Below are 23,902 nucleotides of genomic sequence, written 5' to 3' on the forward strand. Positions count from 1 at the left end.
ATGAAGAAATTCTCAAAAACTGATGTACATTACCCCTGTAATTAAAAATACTCTTTTACACACTGAAACTTTTGTTGAGGATAGATCTTACATTAAATGTTCTTATCAAAAGAAAATAAAGTAAAAATAAGAAAATAAACAGAGTGGAAAGGTAGTGAATCTAAGAGACACTGGGCTTTTGACCACCCAAGGCCATGCTGGCTCTTCCAACTAAAGCACTCTGTCCTTCCTCTTTCTCCTCACCTGATTGACTTCAACACAGTGCATTTATCAAAGCCTCTGGGAAAAATTTTTCAGACTCTTAGCTGAGTTGTATCACTTGTTTGTGCTCCTTAATACTCTGCTTCTGTTTATATCAATACACCTTTCCTCCTTGCTGTAATTGTCAACATAACAATTGTCAACATAACACAGTAGGCAACCTGTAAGCATTAGTACATATCTGCATGTCATATCTCTGAGCCATGAGTGACATTAGAGAATTGAAATCAACAATACTGGAGGAAGATTTTCTTTTTCAAAATTTACACACAAACACATGAAAAGATGCTCAACATCACTCATTATCAGAGAAATGCAAATCAAAACCTCAATGACATACTGCTACATGCCAGTCAGGATGGCTGCTATCCAAAAGTCTACAAGCAATACATGCTGGAGAGGGTGTGGAGAAAAGGGAACCCTCTTACACTGTTGGTGGGAATGCAAACTAGTACAGCCACTATGGAGAACAGTGTGGAGATTTCTTAAAAAACTGGAAATAGAACTGCCATATGACCCAGCAATCCCACTCCTGGGCATACACACCGAGGAAACCAGATCTGAAAGAGACACGTGCACCCCAATGTTCATCGCAGCACTGTTTATAATAGCCAGGACATGGAAGCAACCTAGATGCCCATCAGCAGACGAATGGATAAGGAAGCTGTGGTACATATACACCATGGAATATTACTCAGCCATTAAAAAGAATACATTTGAATCATTTCTAATGAGATGGATGAAACTGGAGCCCATTATACAGAGTGAAGTAAGCCAGAAAGATAAACACCAATACAGTATACTAACACATATATATGGAATTTTTAAAAGATGGTAACGATAACCCTATATGCAGGACAGAAAAAGAGACACAGATGTACAGAACATACTTTTGGACTCTGTGGGAGAAGGCAAGTGTGGGATGATCTGAGAGAATAGCATTGAAACATGTATATTATCAAGTGTGAAACAGATCACCAGCCCAGGTTGGATGCATGAGACAAGTGCTCGGGGCTGGTGCACTGGGAAGACCCAGAGGAATGGGATGGGGAGGGAGGTGGGAGGGAGGATCAGGATGGGGAACACATGTAAATCCATGGCTGATTCATGTCAACGTATGGCAAAAACCACTACAATATTGTAAAGTAATTAGCCTCCAACTAATAAAAATAAATGAAAAAAATCATGAAAAAAAAGAAAAATTGCATGAAATAAATGTATAGTAATTTATTAATCATGTTTATATTTTACTCCTCATCCAAAAAATGTCAGTTGATCAACACACGATTCCCAGACATTCACACTAATTGTGAATTTCATAATCTTGGATATTAGCAACACTGTAGTCTTACACATTTTTCATTTTGACACTATCTGGCAGGCAAGGTTTTTAGGTAAATTTATCTTTTATATTTTCAGACAAATGGTATGTGGCTCTCATTCATACTTCAGGTTGGAACTCAAGCAAAGAGAGTTGCAAATGTCAAGGAATTGACAGCAAGAAGAGAGAAAGCTATATTATATACAACCTGAGACAATTATCTAGGAGTATACGTGTAGAAGGAAGTACAGATCAATAACTTTCTATGAATTTTTATAAACATAGTATTTACAAAATCTCCTCTTAAAATGTCTTGTCATTTTTACAGACCTAAATTCTATCCTGTTACACTTCAAGCCAATGAGAGTATACCTTACTGCTTAAATAATCTCGAGTTGCCTAGACAATATTCTATAGCCTGGGTTGTGCACTCAGGAACAGTCAACAAAAAATGCACAAAATGTAGATCTCACTCAGTGACTTGCCCTTCTTTCAGGGGATAAAATTCCCTTTGATTTCTGCTTGCATTGGGTGACTCTTTAGTGTTTTCAAATAATGAGATGTTTTTCTTTTTTCTTTTGTGTAGAGTTTATGATTGTTTTCTGTAGGATGGTAAGTCTGACACAAGCCACTTCACCATCACTGGGGTCAAAGCTCAACTCCATTCTTACCTAAAACACCAAAGAAAATAACTATCAAAGCATGTACATCACAAATAAATGGAAATTTAAAAAATGATACAAGGAAGTGAACACCTTCCCATCTGCCATCTATAAAGTGGATGAAGCAACCCAATATAATCAACATTGTAAGAGATGGGATTAACACTATAACTCAAGCTATACTATTTATTTTACTAGAAATATACATGAGAACAAGAGAAAGGGAAAGATAAAACCCCTGACATTGGAGCTAACTAAATCTCATTTGGAAATCAGCAACACCTAGTCTACCTTGACTCTCTGAATGTTTTTTTATATGCACAATTGTGTGCTTCTTACACGTAAGTGTAAGAATACATAATTCATTCTGGTGGTGAAAGGGAATCTATCCTCATTGTGACTGGAAATTACAGGTGAAAATAAGCTTTTTACATATCATTGATAAGCATTCTATATATCACTCTCCACTTTGTGGGGGCAGAAAACTGAAATATTTGAAGAAAGAAAAAAATCACCTTGGTAAATGGAGTCATTTCCAAAACTGGGTGTATTTAATGCTGAAGAGTAGCCTACTGCCAGTTTTGTTTCCATGAAGGACTTACATGAACCCATAGAAAATGTGCAAATATTCTAAACTCTTTGGACCCCCCTCTTCTACCACAATTGAAGTGAAAGTCCAAGTGTTAGTTGCTCAGTTGTGTTTGACTCTTTGTGATCCCATGGACTGTAGCCCGCCAGGCACCTCTGTCCATGGGATTCTCCAGGCCAGAATACTGAAGTGGGTTGCCATTCCCTTCTCCAGAGGATCTTCCCAAACCAGGGATCAAACCCAGGTCTTCTGCATTGCAGGCAGATTTTTTACTGTCTGAACCTCCAGGGAAACCCATCACAATTGCTTCCACCCAAAAGGGGTCAGGGATATCCACATACCCAAGACATCTGTCTGTGACAGCAACTTCTGTCACAATGACAGTTCCTGAGAGCAATGCTTTTCAAAGTATGACACATATGGGAATTACCAATATCTTCCTAAGATGCAGATTTTTGTTTTGTGAGTTTGAAATGGGGCCCCAGATTCTGTATTTCTAACAAGCTCCCAGGTGGTACTGCTGCTTCACAATCCACACTTTCAGTAGCAAAAGTCTAAGTTCAGACAGTTATTCATGATCAAGGGGCAGGTTAACATCGTCTTGCTTCCCAGGGATTTCACATCTCTAAATAGGGGAGATCATGGCAAGGGAGGTACAGACAGCACAAAATGTAGAGACGCTCAGTCTCAGGTGTTGGCCCTGCATTACCATGCCCCAGAGAAAGGATGCCTCCTTAACTTTTGTACCCTCAGCACCTCTCTAGTCTGGCTCAAGCCCTGACCCTGGGTGATAGCTGAGACAAGAATCATAATGGAATAGGGTATTGAGACTTAAGACCAAAAAAAAAAAGAAATGACAAACAGGAGAAGGGTGATTGGAAATGTGACATAACTTCCATCTAGAAATTATAATGTAATTTTTCCTTAACCTCTGCAGTGGCAGGGAGCATACGAAAGAAGGAAGTCAGTCTGTTCCCCTAGAACACTAGTAGCAGAGTGTTGCAGAAGGCACCCTGTATTTCTTTATTTTTTTTTCTATTAATGGCACAAAATTTATACTCAAGACATTAACTATTTCACATAGATTGAAGAAATTTTTCACAGGGCTTTTGAATGACAACTTCCTATTTTATAAGTAATTGGAATCAATTTATCAAAATTATCAAAATCAAACAAATCCAAGAAAATATTAAGAACCATGTTTAATTCCCTTAAGGGCAATGAGTTCTGCTACTTAAAAATTATATCTGTAAGAGTGTAATAATATGAAAAAGTGTCAGAATACAATATTAAGTGAAAATATAGATGATTTAAAATTGCTTTTGCAATATGATTGCAACTATTTTTTTTGAAAAATTTTACAAAGAATAACTAAAGTAACACTTGGATTTCAATCAATCATTTCAAGTAAAGAAATATGATTGATTCATTTTTCTTCCTTCATGCCTTTTTTAAAAAGTATATGTGACTTTTTAATTAAAAACAAGATCTGCAAGTAGCTTTCAAATCATTACTAGTATCACAAAATCTTCATTAACCCCATGCTTCTCCCCAGTGCCTATTCCTCTCCAAACTATATCACTAGTCTGACTTCTAAGACCATAGATTGGTTTTACCTATTTTCATACTTTATAAATCATTCAACTAAAATTCTTTTATGACTTCATTCAACACCATACAACTCACCTGTATAGCTGTGTATAGTGTATACCACTCATTCTACCTAGTAACCTGTGATTTGAATATAACACAAGTTACTTATTCATGTTACTGGTGATGGACATTGGATTTTTTCTTAAATTTTGCCTGTGACTAGACCGCAATCATTTTTTAGCACATATCTTTTGGTGATCATATGAATGCATTTTTGTTGGGTATATATCTAGGAGGGAATTTACCAGTTCATGAGATAGGCATAAGCTTATCTTTAGTGAACACTGCTCAGCGGTTTATACCAAATTTATTCTTCAGTTTGAAATGGATAAGATGTTGCCAGTTCCCTCATCAAGGCTGGATTTTTTCCATCATTTTCATCTAGCCACTGTAGTGGTAGCCCATCATGGTTTTACTTTAAATCTCCTTATATTTAATACAATTGAACACCTTGTCATATATTTAAGGCTTTCCTGGTGGTTCATCTTGTAAAGAACCCACCTATAATGAGGGAGACCTGGGTTCGATCCCTGGATTGGGAAGGTTCCCCTGGAGAAGGGAACGGATACCCATTCCAGTATTCTGGCCTGGAGAATTCCATGTGACCCATGGGGTCACAAAGATTTGGATACGACTGAGTGACTTTCACATTTCACACATTTTCATATGCTTAGTGTATACTTTGTAGTGCTCAAAATTCTCCAAGCCAGGCTTCAGCAATACGTGGACTGTGAACTTCCAGATGTTCAGGCTGGTTTTAAAAAAGGCAGAGAAACCAGAGATCGAACTGCCAACATCTGCTGGATCATCGAAAAAGCAAGAGAGTTCCAGAAAAACATCTATTTCTGCTTTATTGACTACTCCAAAGCCTCCGACTGTGTAGATCACAATAAACTGTGGAAAATTCTGAAAGAGATGGGAATACCAGACCATCTGACCTGCCTCTTGAGAAACCTATATGCAGGTCAGGAAGCAACAGTTAGAACTAGACATGGAACAACAGACTGGTTCCAAATAGGAAAAGGAGTACGTCAAGGCTGTATATTGTCACCCTGCTTATTTAACTTCTATGCAGAGTACATCATGAGAAACGCTGGGCTGGAGAAGCACAAGCTGGAATCAAGATTGCTGGGAGAAATATCAATAACCTCAGATATGCAGATGATACCACTCTTATGGCAGAAAGTGAGGAGGAACTAAAAAGCCTCTTGATGAAAGTGAAAGAGGAGAGTGAAAAAGTTGGCTTAAAGCTCAACATTCAGAAAACTAAGATCATGGCATCTGGTCCCATCACTTCATGGGAAATAGATGGGGAGACAGTGGAAACAGTGTCAGACTTTATTTTTGAGGACTCCAAAATCACTGCAGATGGTGATTGCAGCCAAGAAATTAAAAGACGCTTACTCCTTGGAAGGAAAGTTATGACCAACCTAGATAGCAAAGACATTACTTTGCCAACAAAGGTCTGTCTGGTCAAGGCTATGGTTTTTCCAGTGGTCATGTATGGATGTGAGAGTTGGATTGTGAGGAAAGCTGAGCACCGAAAAATTGATGCTTTTGAACTGTGGTGTTGGAGAAGACTCTTGAGAGTCCCTTGGACTGCAAGGAGATCTAACCAATCCATCATAAAGGAGATCAGTCCTGGGTGTTCACTGGAAGGACTGATGCTGAAGCTGAAGCTCCAATACTTTGGCCACCTCATGCGAAGAGTTGACTCATTGGAAAAGACCTGATGCTGGGAGGGATTAGGGGTAGGAGGAGAAGGGGACAACAGAGAATGAGATGGCTGGATGGCATCACTGACTCAATGGACATGAGTTTGAGTAAACTCCGGGAGGTGGTGATGGACAGGGAGGCCTGGCGTGCTGCAATTCATGGGGTCGCAATGAGTCGGACATGACTGAGTGACTGAACTGAACTGAACTGACTGAGTGTATGCTTCACTAGTCTTTTTTGTGATGTTTTTGCCCACACTCAAATTGAGTTTTTGAGTGAGTCTTTCTCACTGATTTATGAGATTTCCTATCATATAAGTCCTTTGTCAGATACATGTACTACAAGAACTCTTTCAATCTCTAATCATGTCTTTGAATAAATAGTTCTTATTTGTATTATACTCTCTTGTATACTATTTTCTTCCATGTTAGGGTTTTTGATTCCTGCCTTAATAATTTTGACTGCTGCAAAGTCAGAAAGATGTTCACTTTTTTTTTCTCTAATTTTTTATTATTTTATCTTTTACATTTAGATTTACAGTCCATCTGGAATCAGTTTCTGTATATATTGTGTTTGATACATTTTTGCCATATGGATATCCAATTAAGGCAGCACCATTTATTGAAAAGATCACCCTTTCCCCACTATACTCCAGTGTTACCTATGTCAAAGGCCGTTTGGTGTAGGCCTGTTTCTTCCTAACTTGATATGCAATTGGTGATACAATTAACTCATCCCAACACAGACTGGGAAAATGCTCTAGGTAAGAATGGAATGGTAAGCCATTTTTTCTGTTATTCTTGTCTTCTTATTAACCATTTTGACCATCACTTTACTCTTTCTTTGTAACTTTTTCTTTACAAAAAGACTTGGCTTAATTAATGTATATTAGCTCAGACTCCTTTAATTCTTAAACATCTAAGTAGCTTAAACCAAAAAAGGAAATTTTATTATAAGGAAAATGGTGTCTCATAAAACCATGGGAAAAATTGGGGCTGTGGCTCAGAATGCCCTCAACTCTCTGGCCATTTCCCCCTGTCTCTATAATTTGCTTTCTTCTCTCTCATACTCTACAAAATACTTTTTCTAGTTCTCTGAAGCACACAGCTGAAAATCTGGCCTCAAAACTCTTGAGCTAGAGCTTCAATCATCTGAGGAGCTTTCATTTCCTTGGTCTCCCAAATCAGAAAATATTGTAGATAATATATATTTTCATCTAGCATAGAATTTAACATATAGGTAGATATGATGATGATGATGATGACAGCAGTGATTAGCTATGCATCTACAGCTCATAATTATCTATCATCTCAAGGGTCAAATTTAATTCCTGGCACTCAGATGACCAGTATAGGACCAGATCCAACACTCTCACTGCCCCAGCCATTGATGGGAAAAGAAAATTTTTCACATGATCAAGCGGGGCCCCATTGGTTTAAGAAGGAGCATGGTAGATCCTAGATAAGGGCAGATGTCAAAATCTACACCCCTTGGTGAGTGCTATGTACTGAATTGTATCTCCCCCAAATTCATGTTAGCCCTAAAGTCCTATGTGACTATATTTGGAATAGGACCTTTAGAAGGTAATTAAGGTTAAATAAGATTATAAGGGTGTGGCCCTGATCTGATAAGATTAGCAACTTTATAAGAACAGAAAAAAAAGACCAATTCCCTCCCCGCCAATCCCTGCCCTGCACATATACTACAGAAAGAACATATGAGGGCATAGTGAGAAAGCAGCCATCTGTGAGCCGGGAAGAGAGCTCTCATTGGTAAACAAATCAACCAGAACCTTGACCTTAGACTCTTGACCTCTAGAACTGAGAAAAATAAATTTCTGTCATTGAAGTCTCACCGTCTGTGGAATTTTGTGATGGCAGCCTGAGCTGACTAAGACAGTGGGCATGAACAAAACCCAGCAAACCTTCCTTGTATTTCTGTCTAGCAGGCCTCTACTGACTAGCCCTAATCCAATTTCTAGTCATCACTACTCCCCAGCCTAAGTCTGCTGATTTCCTTAGTGACCCTATAAGAGGACCTATTATTTATTTTATAAGTAAACAATTATTATTTAATTTGAAAAACATAAGGTAAAAAGCATAGGCAATAAGTTTTACTAGTCAATAAAAAGCAGTTCTACTAATCCACTGGTAATATACTAAGCAGAGTTGGAAAGCATTTTACTGAAAGCAAAATGTTCAGAGAAAATAGAGATTTATGCAAAATTATAAAATGCTTGTAATAAGAGTAAGGAAAGCATATTGTGTATTTCATGAAAAGCACAAACATTTTAATTTATAGAGCCAATTACAGCCTTAAAAAATTTAAGTGGAAATTTAAATGTGCAAAAATGTATAAACATTCTACAAAAGATGGTTGTTCTTTTCCTGATTCAGCTGTGATTTAGCCCCCTGAAGCTTATCTTACTCCACCAGCTCATGACTCATTAGCCACTCTGAGAAAATTCATTATCTTTTCACTAACTTTTGTTAGTCATCCCCAGTGTGCTTTCCTTCCCCGAAGTCCTCCCATTTGGAGTATCATTGAATTCCTGAGGCCTCTACCTTTTCTCTAATTTACCATGCTAAGTCCCAGGCCTGCAGCCAAGCACCCACATCTGCTGAAATGCCTCTGCAAGGCCAGTGGAGTCCCAGGTGTGTTAGGGGAAACATACTGACTGAAACTGCCCACACTGGCCAGGCAGGCAGCATGGTAACCATTTGTGTAAGTTATGCTTATCGGGAGGTCCCGGTAAGTAACACGAAACTAATAAGTCACCACCAATGGGAAGAGTTAGGGAAAGGTCAAAAGGAGACACCGTGTGTCCTACCACCTCCCAGAATCCTTTTCACTGGCATCCATCTTGGCTGAGCAAAGCGTGGGCCACCAGGAAGGACCCTGAGTCAGAATGATTGGCCAGAGACAACCCAGAAACTAATCCCATCACCATAAAGCCACATGGCAGAGTAGTTCTCCTGGGTTCCTTCACCCTACTACTCTTTGCCCGGGTGCCCCTTCCCAATGAAGTGTCGGTTGCATTGTCAACACATTTGCCTCTTCAGACAATTCATTTCCGAGTGTTAGACAAAAGCTCCCTTTTGGGCCCTGGAAGGTGTCCACTTCCTGAAACAGGTGTAGACTGGGCTCTTCACAAGAATGGGTCATGAAACGTAGATGGATCACCAGTTCTGCCACCAAAAGCCAAGGGATCCAGAGAGGAGGTAGAAAATCAGTCTCCAGACAAGTCAACCATTACAGGGCCTGGAAAAAGCGAGAGATCCGGCCTGCCACCAGCAGAAGTGAGGAGTTTGTTTTTGTCCCTCTTTATGCCTACCTAAGACTCTTCAACTCCTCACTTTTCACATATCTGGAGGCTAATCCCATGTGAGAAACACTTAGAAAAACAAGTATGACAGCTCTGCTTGAGGCCCAGAGAGAAGACTCTTTCTGAAAGGGGCCCTGTAGTTGTTTTCCCAGGTAAGATGCATAAGAGTTGATCCCTTCTGCCTGAATTCCTTTCTCACCACACCCAAGGTCATTTTAATGAAAATTCCAAAGTCCAAGCCAAGAGGATAGAATTGCTCTTAATCCTTCAGCAGTGCCGTCATTCGATCCCTAGACCCGCTGGGGTGATTATTGCGTGTCTGAGGAGCACAGCTGAGCAGACAGCAGAAGGAAGTGGCCGCTAGTGCAGGAGGCTGGTATCCTGACCCTTATTTCTGCATTGATGTCCTGTTGTTCCTTCCCAAAACCCAGAGGCCTATAGCACCACCCCTACCAACTGTTCTCCCTATTGTTGCAAAATAACACTATCACAGCTTTTCTTCACCTTTCTGAGAACTCCAAGAAGTCACTGATATTTTCTTAATATTATTCATTTTATTGAGAAGGTTGAATCAAAATATAATTCATTTCCTGATTTTCTGCCTGACAAGGGAGGCTAATGTTGGTGTGGAATATGCAATTATACTTCTCGACACCCTCATATCTGTGACTGAGCATTTTATTAGAACATTGAAAGATTGTGTTGAAAAAGCAAATGGGAAATGACAGAAACAACTCAGGTCCTTGGTAAAATGTTTGATTGGTTTTTAATTTCTTTCTAACTTCCTGAGTTGATGGGGGTTTGAAGAGGCTGATGACCAAATGTCTAGGATGTTCTGGGACCTCTCTGGCTCCTGAGCCAGATAAGTGTACATTCTTCAGCACCACAAGGACTAATCAACAACCCCGGCCCTTCCTAATGACCAGACAGAGCAGCAGCCCCCAGCTTCCTGTCAGGCTGAACTCTGGAAGCCAACCTGCCGCCAGCCTCCAGCAAACCTGCCAAAGTCATCTGCTTTGGTATTTTTTTTACCTCTGAGATTAAAGGAGTAGATCCTTCTCCCTACACCCGGCTGAGCGGAAGGGAGCCAGGGGAGGCTGTGCTGTGGGGTGTAAAACAGATTCCTTTCTTTTCAAGCCCTAGAGGCAAACATGTGTAGGGAGTATCCCTCTCACAGATAAAAACAAAACAAAACAAAAAAAAACCCTTCCTTCTATTAAAACACTCAGGCTTAAAAAGACTGACTACTTTAGAAGAGTTTTGGAAACCAAAAATCTAAGATAAAATCTGAAGAATGATCATAATAAATAATGTCTTTAACTTTCTTATTTTTTTTTCCCCCACTAAATACAAAACTACTTAGGGAAGAAGAAAGTGAATCTAGTCGTTTTCTCCCTGAATGATACCATATTGGCTGATATTCCCTAACCGTCTTCTCCTTCCCCACCCCCCACCCCCAGACTTTTCCCCCAAGGGTACTGTTCAGCCAGAATGAAGGCAAGGAGAGATTAGGCAGTAGGAGGCAGTCACGGTGCCAATGGCCTGGGAGCATGCAGCATCCGTGCTTTTCATCATGACTCATTCCACCAAGTGTCCCCTGGACCTTGACCCTTTAAAAACACTGTTGGAAAAATAAATAAATAAAAATAAAAACACTGTTGGAGACTTCCCTGGCGATCCACTGGTTAAGACTATACCTATCAATGGGTTCCCTGCTGGCTCAGATGGTAAACAACATGCCTGCAATGCAGGAGACCCTGGTTCAATCCCTGGATTGCGAAGATCCCCTGGAAAAGGGAATGGCAACCCACTCCAGCATTCTTGCCTAAAGAATCCCATGGACAGAGGATTCAGGTGGGATACAGTTCATGAGGTTGCAAAGAGTTAGACACGACTGAGTGACTAACACTTTGACTTTCCAGTGTGAGGGCGAGGGTCGGGGCAGGCTGGGGATAGTTATAGGGGGTGTGGTTCAATCCCGCCTTGGGGAGCTAAGATCTCGCATCTTTCATGGCCAAAAAACCAAAACATAAAACAGAAGCAATATTGTAACAAATTCCGTAAAGACTAAAGATGTTCCGGAAAAAAAAAAAAAATAAACATAATACATGTTTATGTAGTTTCTATAGATGGTATGATTAAACTTCTTGATTTACTAAGAAGTACTCCTAACTTCCTTCTGAGAATACTTAGATTTAATTCTTGCAGAAAAAAAGAATTTATATATAAATACATATATATATATTATTTAGAAGGTCTACCAAGAAGACAAAAGATCACTATCCCAGAAGGTACCCTATAAATGTCACTGCCTGTCCCCTTGCCTCGATCCACACCTGTGTGTACACTGGGAACAGTGAAGTCATGGCTACAGTTCTCAGACTTTTTCAGGAAAGCCAAGATAATCCTCTCCATATAATTTTGGCACCATACCTAACTTCCTAAAACAAACCAATAAATGTTTTAACATTCTTTTGACAGTTTTCAAATCCTACATAAATGTATCTGGTCCTCCAACTTGACTCTGATTTACAGAGATGTAACTGAGGTTCAAGAAGGTCAGAAAAACAAGGAAATGAAGTAGGAACCAGAACCCAGGGCTTCTGGCCCTGACTCTTCAGTCAGATTGTAGTCCTGCATCTGTGACCGCTCACGTGCCATCTAGCCTTGGGTACATGGATAAGGTGTCTGAGTTTAGATTCCTTTATTGCAAAAAGGGTGAGAAGGAGAAGAAGGTTGAGGAGGGTTCAATCAGTTGATGTTTACAGCCTTAGCTTCAATAGTTCTAGAAATCCTAGAGCCTTCCCAAGATACCTAACTGGCGTGGCCTCTTCTCACGTTTCTTGAGAAGAATCAATAATGACTTTTGCCTTTTCTTTCTGTAAGCAAGAAGTCCGCATAACTTTTGAGATTTCCACCAACTGGCAAATTCACATCGAAGAGGACGGCTATTGACCTTTACATAATCTCTACAGACCTGTGTGTCTTATGCCCTATGGTTTACATCAGTGTTCTTGTTTCCATCAAAATCTCTTCTAACTGCTATTACTTCTATTTTTCCAATGAAGGCTCAGATGTCAGCCACTGTACCATCTCCATGCCTCTCCCCACCAGACACCATTCACTGAAAGTACTGGAATGTATATGTTGAAGAATTTTAATAAAGCTTAAGTTCTAACAAAGAAGGTGGCATCACAGTGCTTTAACTTAATTCCTATTATGACTTACAAGGCTCCTGGGTGGCTCAATGGTAAGGAATCCATCTACCAATGCAGGAGACCCGAGTTTGATCCCTGGATTGGGAAGATCCCCTGGAGAAGGAAATGGCAACCCATTCTAGTATTCTCGCCTGGGAAATCCCATGGACAGAGGAGCCTGGCTGGCCACAGTCCAAGGGGTCGCAAAAGAGTCAGACATGACTTAGTAACTAAACAAGGACAACATGACTTATAAGTACTCCACCACCCATCCACTCCATCCTCAGTGGCTGGCAGATCTCAGCAACCCCTTTCCAGATGCCTTATTGCCCAAACCTCCCAGCACCAGCAGCATCAGGGGAGACAGGGATGGAGGGCTGGCCATGTTCATTCAAAGGACACAACAGGACATTTTCTAGATGAAAAGTCACTGCCTCCTGTCAGTAAGTGCTTCCCTTCTTTAGGGAAGATAGAGCTGTAATCAGCTGTATTTTTAAGTAACATTCTTTTTCTCTTTGCCTCACTGATGTCAACTAACTTGGTGGGGCAGAAAGAGCACTTGGTCTGCTTCCCAGTCCTGCTTTTGCATCTGGATCTGCTTCCTAGTTGAAGAAGAAAGGGCTCAGAAAAGAATGGATTCTGAACTTAGTCATGGGGAGAAGCTTCTTATAGGCTCCCATTGGGCTTCCTTGGTGGCTTAGAGGGTAAAGCGTCCGCATGCAATGTGGGAGACCTGGGTTCAATCCCTGAGTCGGGAAGATCCCCTGGAGAAGGAAATGGCAACCCACTCCAGCACTCTTGCCTGGAAAATCCCATGGATAGAGGAGCCTGGGAGGCTACAGTCCATGGGTCACAAAGAGTCGACAGGATTGAGCGACTTCACTTTCACTTTCACTTTCAAAAGACACAGGGAAAAAAAAAAAACACCTTATGGTTACCAAAGGGGAAAGGGGAGGAGGGAAAAATGAGTTTGAGATGAACAGATACATACTACTACCTATATAATAGGAAAACAAGAAGGACCTACTGTACAGCACAGTGAACTATATTCAATATCTTGTAATAACCTTTAATGGAAAGTGAAAGAAAGTGAAGTCATTCAGTTGTGCCAGACTCTTTGCGACCCCATGGATTATAGCCTACCAGGTTCCTCTGTCCATGGGATTTTCCAGGCAAGAATACTGGAGTGGGTTGCCATTTCCTTCTATAATGAAGAATAGACAGATAATATATATATGGATGGATGAATAATTGAATTACTGTGCTCTACACCTGAAACTAGCACATTATAAATCAACTAAACTTCAATTAAAAAAAAAACAAAAAACCTCCCATCAAATTTGAGACTATTGCACAGAGAAGAGAAGGGCACAGTGCTGGACAGGGGCTGCAGGTAACATCACAGCTACTGAGAACAGGACAGGGGAGGCAGTCAGAGCCCCATCAGCTCAGTGAAAGGTGGCCAGGTACCACAGGGCTCGGGACTGAAGTCTAATAACCTTGTCCGAATCCCAGCTCTACATAACTCCTAGAATGCTGATCTTAGTCAAACTGCCTAGCTCATTTAGTTTTCATTTTACTAATCTGTATAAAAATGGGTAATTTTGGCTCCATCCATCTCACAGGTGATTGCAATGAGGTAATATATGTGAAATCATGTAAAATGGTTATACAAAATATATAACATTTATTATCAGGTGATCCCTCCTACTTTATTGGTCAGCAACATCAAGGAGACATCCAGTGTAAACAGTTCATCTAGTGTAGATTTTACTAAATGGACCACAAATCAATCATACCAGGATTGTCTAACATCAATTTTACGTCAGTTTGCTAAAGCACAAACATCTTGGAAAGTGCAGGTGATCCTATATAATGCCTGTGGATGAGATCTGATCACATTTGTCATTTTGTGTTAAAATATTGGCACAGGTAGCCCAAATCATCATTAGGCTAAATCAACATCATAAAAATTCATGAGAAATATGTTTTTTATGAAACTCACATGGAAGGGTAGAATTAGAAACATAGTAATCCTTTCTTATATTTTGTTCAAAGAACACAAAATTTGGAGTATTTTAGTAGTAGTATTATTGTTATTAATATTATTATGATATATGATATTGTTACTATTTTTATTATCATGCTGATTATTTTTATTGTGATATACAGATTATTTTCCTTTCTGGCCATTAACCTAAATGATCTAAAGCCTCATCCTTTAAGATCAAGGGAAGACTTACAAGACATCAAAATAATTGTCATAATTTATTATATTAGTTTGGGCTACCAGTTGCATCATTCAGAATGCAAATTGTGTCTGCAAATATCATGAACTTGAAAAATCAAGAAACAGTAATTATATTTGAACACAGGGATTTCAGGAGAAATAATGATGAAACTAAGGTTCAAATATGCAGAAAAATTAGGGAAAAAAATTCTCCACACAATAATTTACTTTCTTCAAGTTCAAAGGAATAGAAATATGTTAAATTACTTACAAGGAACTGCATTTTAGCATTATTTGCTTCTCTTTTTAAATACAGATTCTGTGGACTTTTTACCAGAATTATAAATTTCTACATGCTTATTTTCGCTAAGGATAAACAGAGAGAATAAAATCTACCCCTGAGAGGGAACCAGCATGTAACTCTTTGGACAGAAGGAAGGGCCCTTGACCACTTAGAAATCACAGCATTCAAAATGATCTTTTGAGGAAAATGGTTTCAGCCAATTTCATCTCATCCACATTCCTGCATTCCCCTTCAGTTTCTCTGGATTCGAGAACTTGCCTGATGGCATAGGATGGAGTCAGGCACTGCCCTAATCCTAAGGATGGAAGCTGGCCCCAGGGAGCTAACTGAAAGCACAGAGGGAGGAAGCCTGGCCCCCTCCTTCCTGGATGGACCCCCACTGAAAAAATGGGTCTCTCACTCTGACACCAAACCCACCCAGGCAGCTGCTTGCTGCATAAAATATAAATGCAGAGTGAACAAAGAGTGTAAAATCTCTCAGCCTGGAGAACTGCTGCCCCAGCCGCTCTGAGCAGTGCTCATGAAGGCTGCTCTGCATTCCAGAAAACCAAAGAGTGAGAGCCCTGATAAGATAACCAGGTAATTAATGAAGCAATTTCCCCTTCCTGCTCGCATGCTGGATTTATTTTTTAATATAAATTCTCATCATCTTAAGCAATAATACACTCTCTTCCTGTAACCTTTAAGAACTTGCCAAATGAAGCAGTACAAACATATTACTCACATTTTTGTGTGTCTATTTTTTCAGTTTTTAACCTACACACAAAAAAATCTTGTAAATACAGACAGCCTTTTAGCTTTTTCTTTTTCCTTTGTTTTGCTTCACGTTTTTTTTCTCTTTTACAGAAATAATTTTAACTTCTAGTTTTATAATAAGCTTTTTTTTCAGATTATATAAAATGGACACTTTCCATGGTATCAAATATTCATTTACTATAGCAATTTTTTAAACCATTTTGGCAGTAGGATTATTTTTTTCAACCAAAATGTATGTGGACCCTAGAATATAAAAAATTAGTAAGAGCTTGAGTGAGTGAAAGTTGCTCAGTCATGTCTGACTCTTTGCGACCCCATGGGTTATACAGTCCTTGGAATTCTCCAGGCCAGAATACTGGAGTGGGTAGCCTTTTACTTCTCCAGCGGATCTTCCCAACCCAGGGATCGAACCCAGGTCTCCTGTATTGCAGGCAGATTTGTTACCAGCTGAGCCACAAGGGAAGCCCAGTAAGAGCTTAGCCATATTCTAATAACATCATGTGTGTATTTAGTTGCTCAGTTGTCCTACACTTTGCAGCCCCATGGACTGTAGCTCACCAGGCTCCTCCGCCCATGGAATTTTCCAGGCAAGAATACTGGAGTGGGGTGCCATTTCCTACTCCAGGGGATTTTCCCAACCCAGGGATCGAACCCACGTCTCTTGCATCTTCTGCATTGGTAGGCAGATTCTTTACTAGTAGTACCACCTGGGAAGCCCCAATAACATCATGCCTATGTTTTATAATCCCATACATGGGGTCCTGCCCCATCCTTAACTCATATACTGTCCAAGAAAGACAACAGAATATAGGTTAATAAAGAAAAAAAAAACTTTCTGCTGCATCGTTTGTAACAAACATATGGCATTAAATATTGCTTACTGTTCAATTTTAAAATATTCTTGTAAAAAAATTTCTTGCACTTCTTTTTTTAACCTCTTTAGGTAAATTATTCAGATTGTCAAGAGGAAAATCATTAGGCTCAGAATTCCATAGTGAACAAAGTCATTAATGACTAAGTGGCCAGGGTCAGGCGTGATGTGAAAATAGTTGCTCTGCCAACCTGTTTCATGGGGGAGTCTGAGCAAAAATATTTTTACAATTTGAGATCCTGGACCTTGTCAGAGAATTCACATATGCCAAACTGTTATGTAATTATTAAAATAACAAGACTTTAGAAGTACTAGGAAATAATTAGAGCAATTTTTTAAGATACATTTTGAGATTTTCTTTTGTCTGATCAGGGCAATTCATGTTTTGAATTACCTGTGCGACCACCTTGCAGAGCATAATTTCCCAGTGAAATTGTAACTTGGCACATTTGCTCCAATGGCAGCCTGCCCTTCATCCTGGTCATGGTTCCATTTGAAAATAAAGAACATCGTTAAGTAACAATGGCTTTCCTATAGAACATCTTAGTTTAAAAGTCTGAGTAACTGACTAATGACCAAGTTACATCAGTACTGCAAATTGTAAACATGGTGCCATATTCTAAAGAGATTTTTCTGATAGAATATATGTACATCTCTATAAGCTAAGAATTCAGACGATTTCTGCCACAACAGAAGTCAGACTTGACACAAGTTGATGGAAAAGAACATGGAACCCTTTTGTTTTAACAGACAACTTGTGGTATGTAGAATTTGCTGGGCTTCTTTATAATATGACCAAACATGCTGCCCACCCTTTATGGAGAGAACCTCTATGATTTGTTTCCCAAGAAAAACAGGTGTGTGTGTGTGTGTGTGTGTGTGTTTACAGACAAATACTTTGAGCAATAAATGTCTTATTTCTTCATATCTTTCTTGCCCCCTTGAAGGACAAAAATTATGTCAGATTTCAGTTGATATTTACTTAAATTTCTAATCAAACAAAACACATGCACCCAGCATATTCATGTCTACATTAGGCTGTAAAAGTGAAAAAAGCTATCATCTGTACATTTGACTTTGAGTACAATATAAAGGGAAATATTTGGTGAACCATCTGTCAAATGAGAAAATCCATGACAGATCAGGGATGTGTTATGAAACAGTGAAAGGGGACTGAAGAAATCAAGGGAGTAAATTAGATAATTATTTCTAATTACTTGGAGAATTGGGGTCTGATGGAGATGGGATGTTTGAAAATAGTCACTTTGAATTTAAAGTTGGAGATTGTTGGGTTGACATTTCTGTCCTCTTTTTGGAAAGGAAAAAGAAATGAAATCAGATGAAAATTTGTAAAATAAGGACGAAATCAAAATGTCCCTTGAGCAGAAGTTTAACACATAGATAATGAGGCTGATAATGGAAAAAAATGCATAACCTTTGTCCCAATTTCTTCTTCTAAAATGCATCTGACTTATACTATAGAGTCATTCCCAGGAGTAAATGAGAAAATGCAAGTACAGTATTTAGCAAAATAAAGTGAAGTAGATGTTCAATTCAGTTCAGTTCAGTCAGTCGCTCAGTCCTGTCCAACTCTTTGCAACCCCATGGACTGCAACATGCCAGGCTTCCTTGTCCATCACCAACTCCTGAAGCTTGCTCAAACTCATGTCTATTGAGTCAGTGATGCCATCCAACCATCTCATCTTCTGTCGCCCCCTTCTCTTTCTGACTTCAATCTTTTCCCAGCATCAAGGTCTTTTCCAGTGAGTCAGTTCTTCACATCAGGTGACCAAAGTATTGGAGCCTCAGCTTCAGCATCAGTCCTTCCAATGAATATTCAGGACTGATTTCCTTTAGGATGGGCTGGTTTGATCTCCTTGCAGCCCAAAGGACTCTCAAGAGTTTTCTCCAACACCATAGTTCAAAAGCATCAATTCTTCGGCTCTCAGCTTTCATTATGGTCCATCTCTCGCATCCATAGATGAATACTGGAAAAATCATAGCTTTGACTAGACAGAACTTTGTCAGCATATTCTATTAGTATGTATTAGCTATTAGTATGTATCCCCTGGAGAAGGGAATGGCAATCCACTCCAGTATTCTTGCCTGGAGAATCCCATGGACAAAGGAGCCAGCTATAGTCCATAGAATATCAAAGAGTCAGACATGACTGAAAGGCTAACACTTCACACTAAGTAAGTGTTAGTCACTCAGTCGTGTCTGAGTCTTTGTGACCCCAAGGACTGTAGCCCACCAGGCTCCTTTAGGCCATGGAATTCTCCAGGCCAGAATACTGGAGTAGGTACCCATTCCCTTCTCCAGGAGATCTTCCCCACCCAGGGATCAAACCCAGGTCTCTTGCGTTGCAGGTGGATTCTTTACCGTCTAGGGCACCAGGGATGCCCAGCAATTAGCATGAGTTAGGGTATCATGACCATTTGTATTATTCACAGAACTTACATTACTATTTTAGCATGGTTTCATCTTCTAATAATCAATTGTTCTAGGTGTCAAATCTTGCCATTCTTCCCTTTTTTAAAAAAACGTTTAATACTGATCATAAAGTTTATAATGTAAAGAATATTAGAAAAAATTAGTAACAGTCAAATATGTTCCTAAGATATAATAATTATCTTTAGCTAACTTTAAATCAAATTTTCTCTGTATAAATAATGCTGAGGTCAATTTCCTATTTTTTAACCCCCTGCCTAAACGTGATTTGGATGTCCCAGGATTCTAAGAAAAACAACTAAGTCTTCCTCCAAAATATGTTTATACTCTACCCCAACTGACTTTCTTTCCTACTGTTTTGTTTTCAAAAGATCATTCACAAAACTAAAAATCTCACTTTGCACAAGCACTCATCTTACAAGGAGAATAATCTAATCATTCTTTCAGAGGAGTTACCATCTTTAAATTTAAATTTACATCTATATTCTAACATGATTGTTTTTATAAGTGTGAGCTCTGAGGACAGAAGCTTCAGCTTCTTTTATATACTTCTAAGTAGCTATTTCAAACTTGTCCATAGAGCAGATAATCAATACATATGAATTTGAATAATATGTTAGGAATGAGATAGGGACAAGAAGCAGAGGTTAATTGTAAAGGTCATCTGATTTTAGATTTATAACGAGAATTCATTGAGTCTTTTGGGTTTCACCTCTTTCACTATGATTGAAGTGCCAAGTACAAACTAAACAGTCTGCTAACAATCTAAAAAGAAAATATATTACCATGATTGTACAGAGAAACTGGAAGCGATTTTCTCTTGGGTTGGAGGTTTAAACAAACAGGAAGCCCTGTTTAGGATTTGTCTTCATCATCTTTCATCACAAGTCAGCCTCACTTCCTGATGAAGAAATGTGGAACTGCTTTCAGATACTCAACCGAAGGGGACAGAAATGCCAATCCAACAATCTTCAATTTTAAATTCGAAGTGGCTGTTTTCGGACACCCCATCTGTATTAGACACTAACTCTCCAAGTAAAACATCGTCTCTCTTTTTTTAAGCTTTATATTTTGTATTGGGGTGTAGATGATTAACATATTCATATTCAAACATCAAAAAGAGATGAGAAACAAACTATATACTAGAGAATAATAATAATCACAAACCTCTTAAAGTGTTTGCTTCTCAGCATTAGGACAATACGTTTTCTGTAACTACCTGGGAAAAAAAATTATTTATGAAATGAAACAGAGACTTTCTATTAAAATCTTAGTTACTTCAGGATGGAAAAATAACATTTTACAATTTGTCTCTAATCCATGTATTTAAAATTTTACATACATCTACTTTTGGAAGTTAGCACTTCTTTCTTAAACTTCAAATTTCATGAAACTATCGACTAAACTGCCATTACTAAAATAAGAGAGTCAAAACGACTGAGTGAACAACAATAACTAAAATAAAAAATATTACCAGTTTTCAGGGAAAAGTACAACTTAAGGGTTTTTAATTCAAATAATGTTTTTTACAAAAATAATTCTCTTACATGAAGAAGCTAATGTCAAAATTTTAACATGAACTTCCCAGGTATACAAACTACAAAAGAATGACTAATATTTTATCTAATATAAAGTGGAAAATACAAAATCAGGACTCTTAATACTCTAAAAATTATAATGAGTTACCAATTCACACAGTAGATTTTTATCTGCTAGGACTAGATATACCATTATTTCACTTGATGAATTGGTAAGACCTATTACCAATTAGCAATATTACCAATTAATATTAGTCTCACTAATATTTCCAAACATGATTTATTCCAAGGTTCCATTCTTATAATATCCTTGAAAATTTTAGTTTAATATAAGAAAGGAAGAACTATTGTAATACAAAGAGAAAAAAACAAGCGTATATTTATTTGATATTATTTGAACCAGACTAACAACAATAACTTTATGAAATTTAAATATATCCTGAATTAATTAAATTCTAGAAGTCACTGATTAGTGATGAAGGCCAGAAGACAATGCAGGCAACCGCCACATCCCAAACATTCCAGATGTTTCTTGAAGCCACGATTCTCTCCCCACTTATCAAGCCTGTGACAACCACCACACAGTTTTTTGTATTGCCTTTCAAATTGCATACTTCATATTTATTTTTAAAAAACAAAAGAAGCAAAGTAGAAAGACGAAAATAAATTCAAACAAAGACACACGGTATGTCTAGATGAAAGTAAAATGTGCATTTGTTGAGAAACACATGAATGAATTTCCTTACAATGATGCAACCCCTCCAAAAAAAAAATCACAGGATTCATCACCCTGGGTGGTAGGGTGCTGAGTTTCCCACAGGAAGCAGTTCAGGTAATTGCTTGTTTGTGTTTGTACTGAGAGGCATGCCATCATGTGCCTACGGGCTTCTTCTAGGAGAAATTCTACCGCGTGGCTCATTTTCTTTCAGGTATTTCATAGCCAATTGTCTCTTGTGTTTAGAAAGTCCTTCATCTTCATAAGCATCCTGGAAAAGAAATGACTAAATGGGAAATACATGTTGTCGGCAAACAAGCTATGTTACAACATAAAGAAGATAGTCTACAAATAATGTAAAGATATGAATTCGAAGTTAGGAAAATAGTCACTGCTGGAGTAACACCACAGAACAGAGAAGGATTGAGTTATCCAGCCAGTTCGGTTGTTTGGAAGGAATTCCAACGTTGAGGCCACAGTCAGGCAGCCCCATGAAAGGAAGTATGGGTTAGCACATCACTGTCTTCATCCCCCCAGACCCCAGGGAGGTCAGTGTTAAAAGGTCTACGCACATTAATAAGTCTGGCTTGGGTACACTGCACCAAACACTAAGCTACACGGTGGGGAGACAAATGAATATGCTCTGGTTCCAGCGGTCATAGACTTTAGTCCAGCAGAGGAAAGAGACCCACGAACAGATCATTCCAAAGTAAGGGAGGACATAATGGCAGTCATTTCCAGCGTGTGGGGGCATCTGTGCAAAAGGCAGGCACTTGGTCCAGTATGAAGACGGGAAAGGCTGTTCAGGGAGGCTTCCTGGAGGAGACAATCCCTAGACTGAGCTTTGAAAGATGGGCTGGAGATGTGCAGTCAGCAAGGTGAAGAAGAGCAGGGGAACATTACAAGTCACAAAGAGTGTGAAAAAAGATACATACTTTCTAAGTAGGGTGGGATATGTGGGCAACTACAAACCAGGGTACCAGGGTATAAATTTAAAATATAGCAGTATACATTTTAAAAGTTAAGGTTGCAGAGGGTGCAAGGACCCATGCCTCAGAGAACATGTGACCCACACTGAGGAGCTTTGATATTATCCAGTGGGTATTGGGAAGCTGAAGCTCTAACACTTGGGCCAGCTGATGTGGAGAGTCAACTCACTGGAAAAGACCCAGATGCTGGGAAAGATTGAAGGGAGGAGGAGAAGGGGACAACAGAGGATGAGATGATTGGATGGCATCATTGACTCAACGGACATGAGTTTGAGCAAGTTCTGGGAGATGGCGAAGGACAGAGAAGCCTGGGATGCTGCAGTCCATGGGATCGCAAAGAGTCAGACACAATTTAGCGACTGAACAACAATTGGGAAGCACCTGGAAAATAAAACTCCTCCAGTCCCTTCATTGTTTCTCCCCTGTCACCAGCACACAGGACAGTCTTCAATCCATCACCTCAGAAAGTGTGGGCAGGAGGGGAGGGGAGGAGAGGTACCAGTTTGTTCTTTCTCTTCCTGCCGCCATCTCTCAATAATGTTAACTCTCTTCCCTTTGTGCCTCACTGGATTAAAGGGTAATGGGGACACAGAATAAAAATTAATGAGCATCAAAAACAAGCAATATTAGAAGAAATATTAATTCTAATACAATACAAGGAGAAAATATATTAAGAGCTAGAAACCAGAGAAAAAAATGATTAAACAAGAATATATAGGAGCAGGCATGTGTCAAAATGTGCAGGTATGAGATGGTGAATATTCAGGAACACATAGATGAACATTGAAATTATGGTAAGAGAGTTTGTTCCACACATAAAATAAAGTTTTCATGCTTAAATAAGTGATTTATGTACATATTGTAGGAGGTGTAATTATTATGAGATCTATTCCAAAATCATCACGTGAAACCAGCCCCACTATTTTATAGGCTATGCTCTATAGCCATGTATAAAAAAATAAATTAACCAGAAAAGGACAAACAAGTGCACTTGGGAAAGTTGAGTGACAGGCTGATCTGAGAAAAAGAAAAACATAAGAAGAAGGATGACTGAACACAAGAGTAGAAACACAAACTCCAGCTACAATACTCAAGCGTCTCCAGTGAATGTTACAATGGGCTACTCAGGGTACCCTGCTAAGGGTCTTAATTGCATCTCATTAAATCTTCAAACAGCCTTACTGCTATTTGCCCCATTTTATGAATGAGGAGACTGAGGCTCAGAAAGGCTGAGTAGCAGAGTCACTAAATGAAAGTCGTTCTGGAAATAAATGGTAGGACTGAAGTTGGAAACCAGGGGTCAGAATGCAGGCCCCCTAAGTGG

At 39.1% G+C, this 23,902-nt stretch overlaps 1 long non-coding RNA gene across 1 annotated transcript in view; it reads right to left on the bottom strand.

Annotated features, from left to right (window-relative positions):
- Window positions 1-2,096: 2,096 nt before the first annotated feature.
- LOC122453068 overlaps window positions 2,097-23,902 on the bottom strand; it is a 65,008-nt gene continuing 43,202 nt past the window's right edge. Inside the window, exon 3 of the long non-coding RNA XR_006272937.1 lies at window positions 2,097-2,253. This is a non-coding gene — a long non-coding RNA (uncharacterized LOC122453068). The remainder of the gene's footprint in view (window positions 2,254-23,902) is intronic.

This window comes from Cervus canadensis, chromosome 1, assembly GCF_019320065.1.
Source record: "Cervus canadensis isolate Bull #8, Minnesota chromosome 1, ASM1932006v1, whole genome shotgun sequence".
NCBI classification, from domain to species: domain Eukaryota; kingdom Metazoa; phylum Chordata; class Mammalia; order Artiodactyla; family Cervidae; genus Cervus; species Cervus canadensis.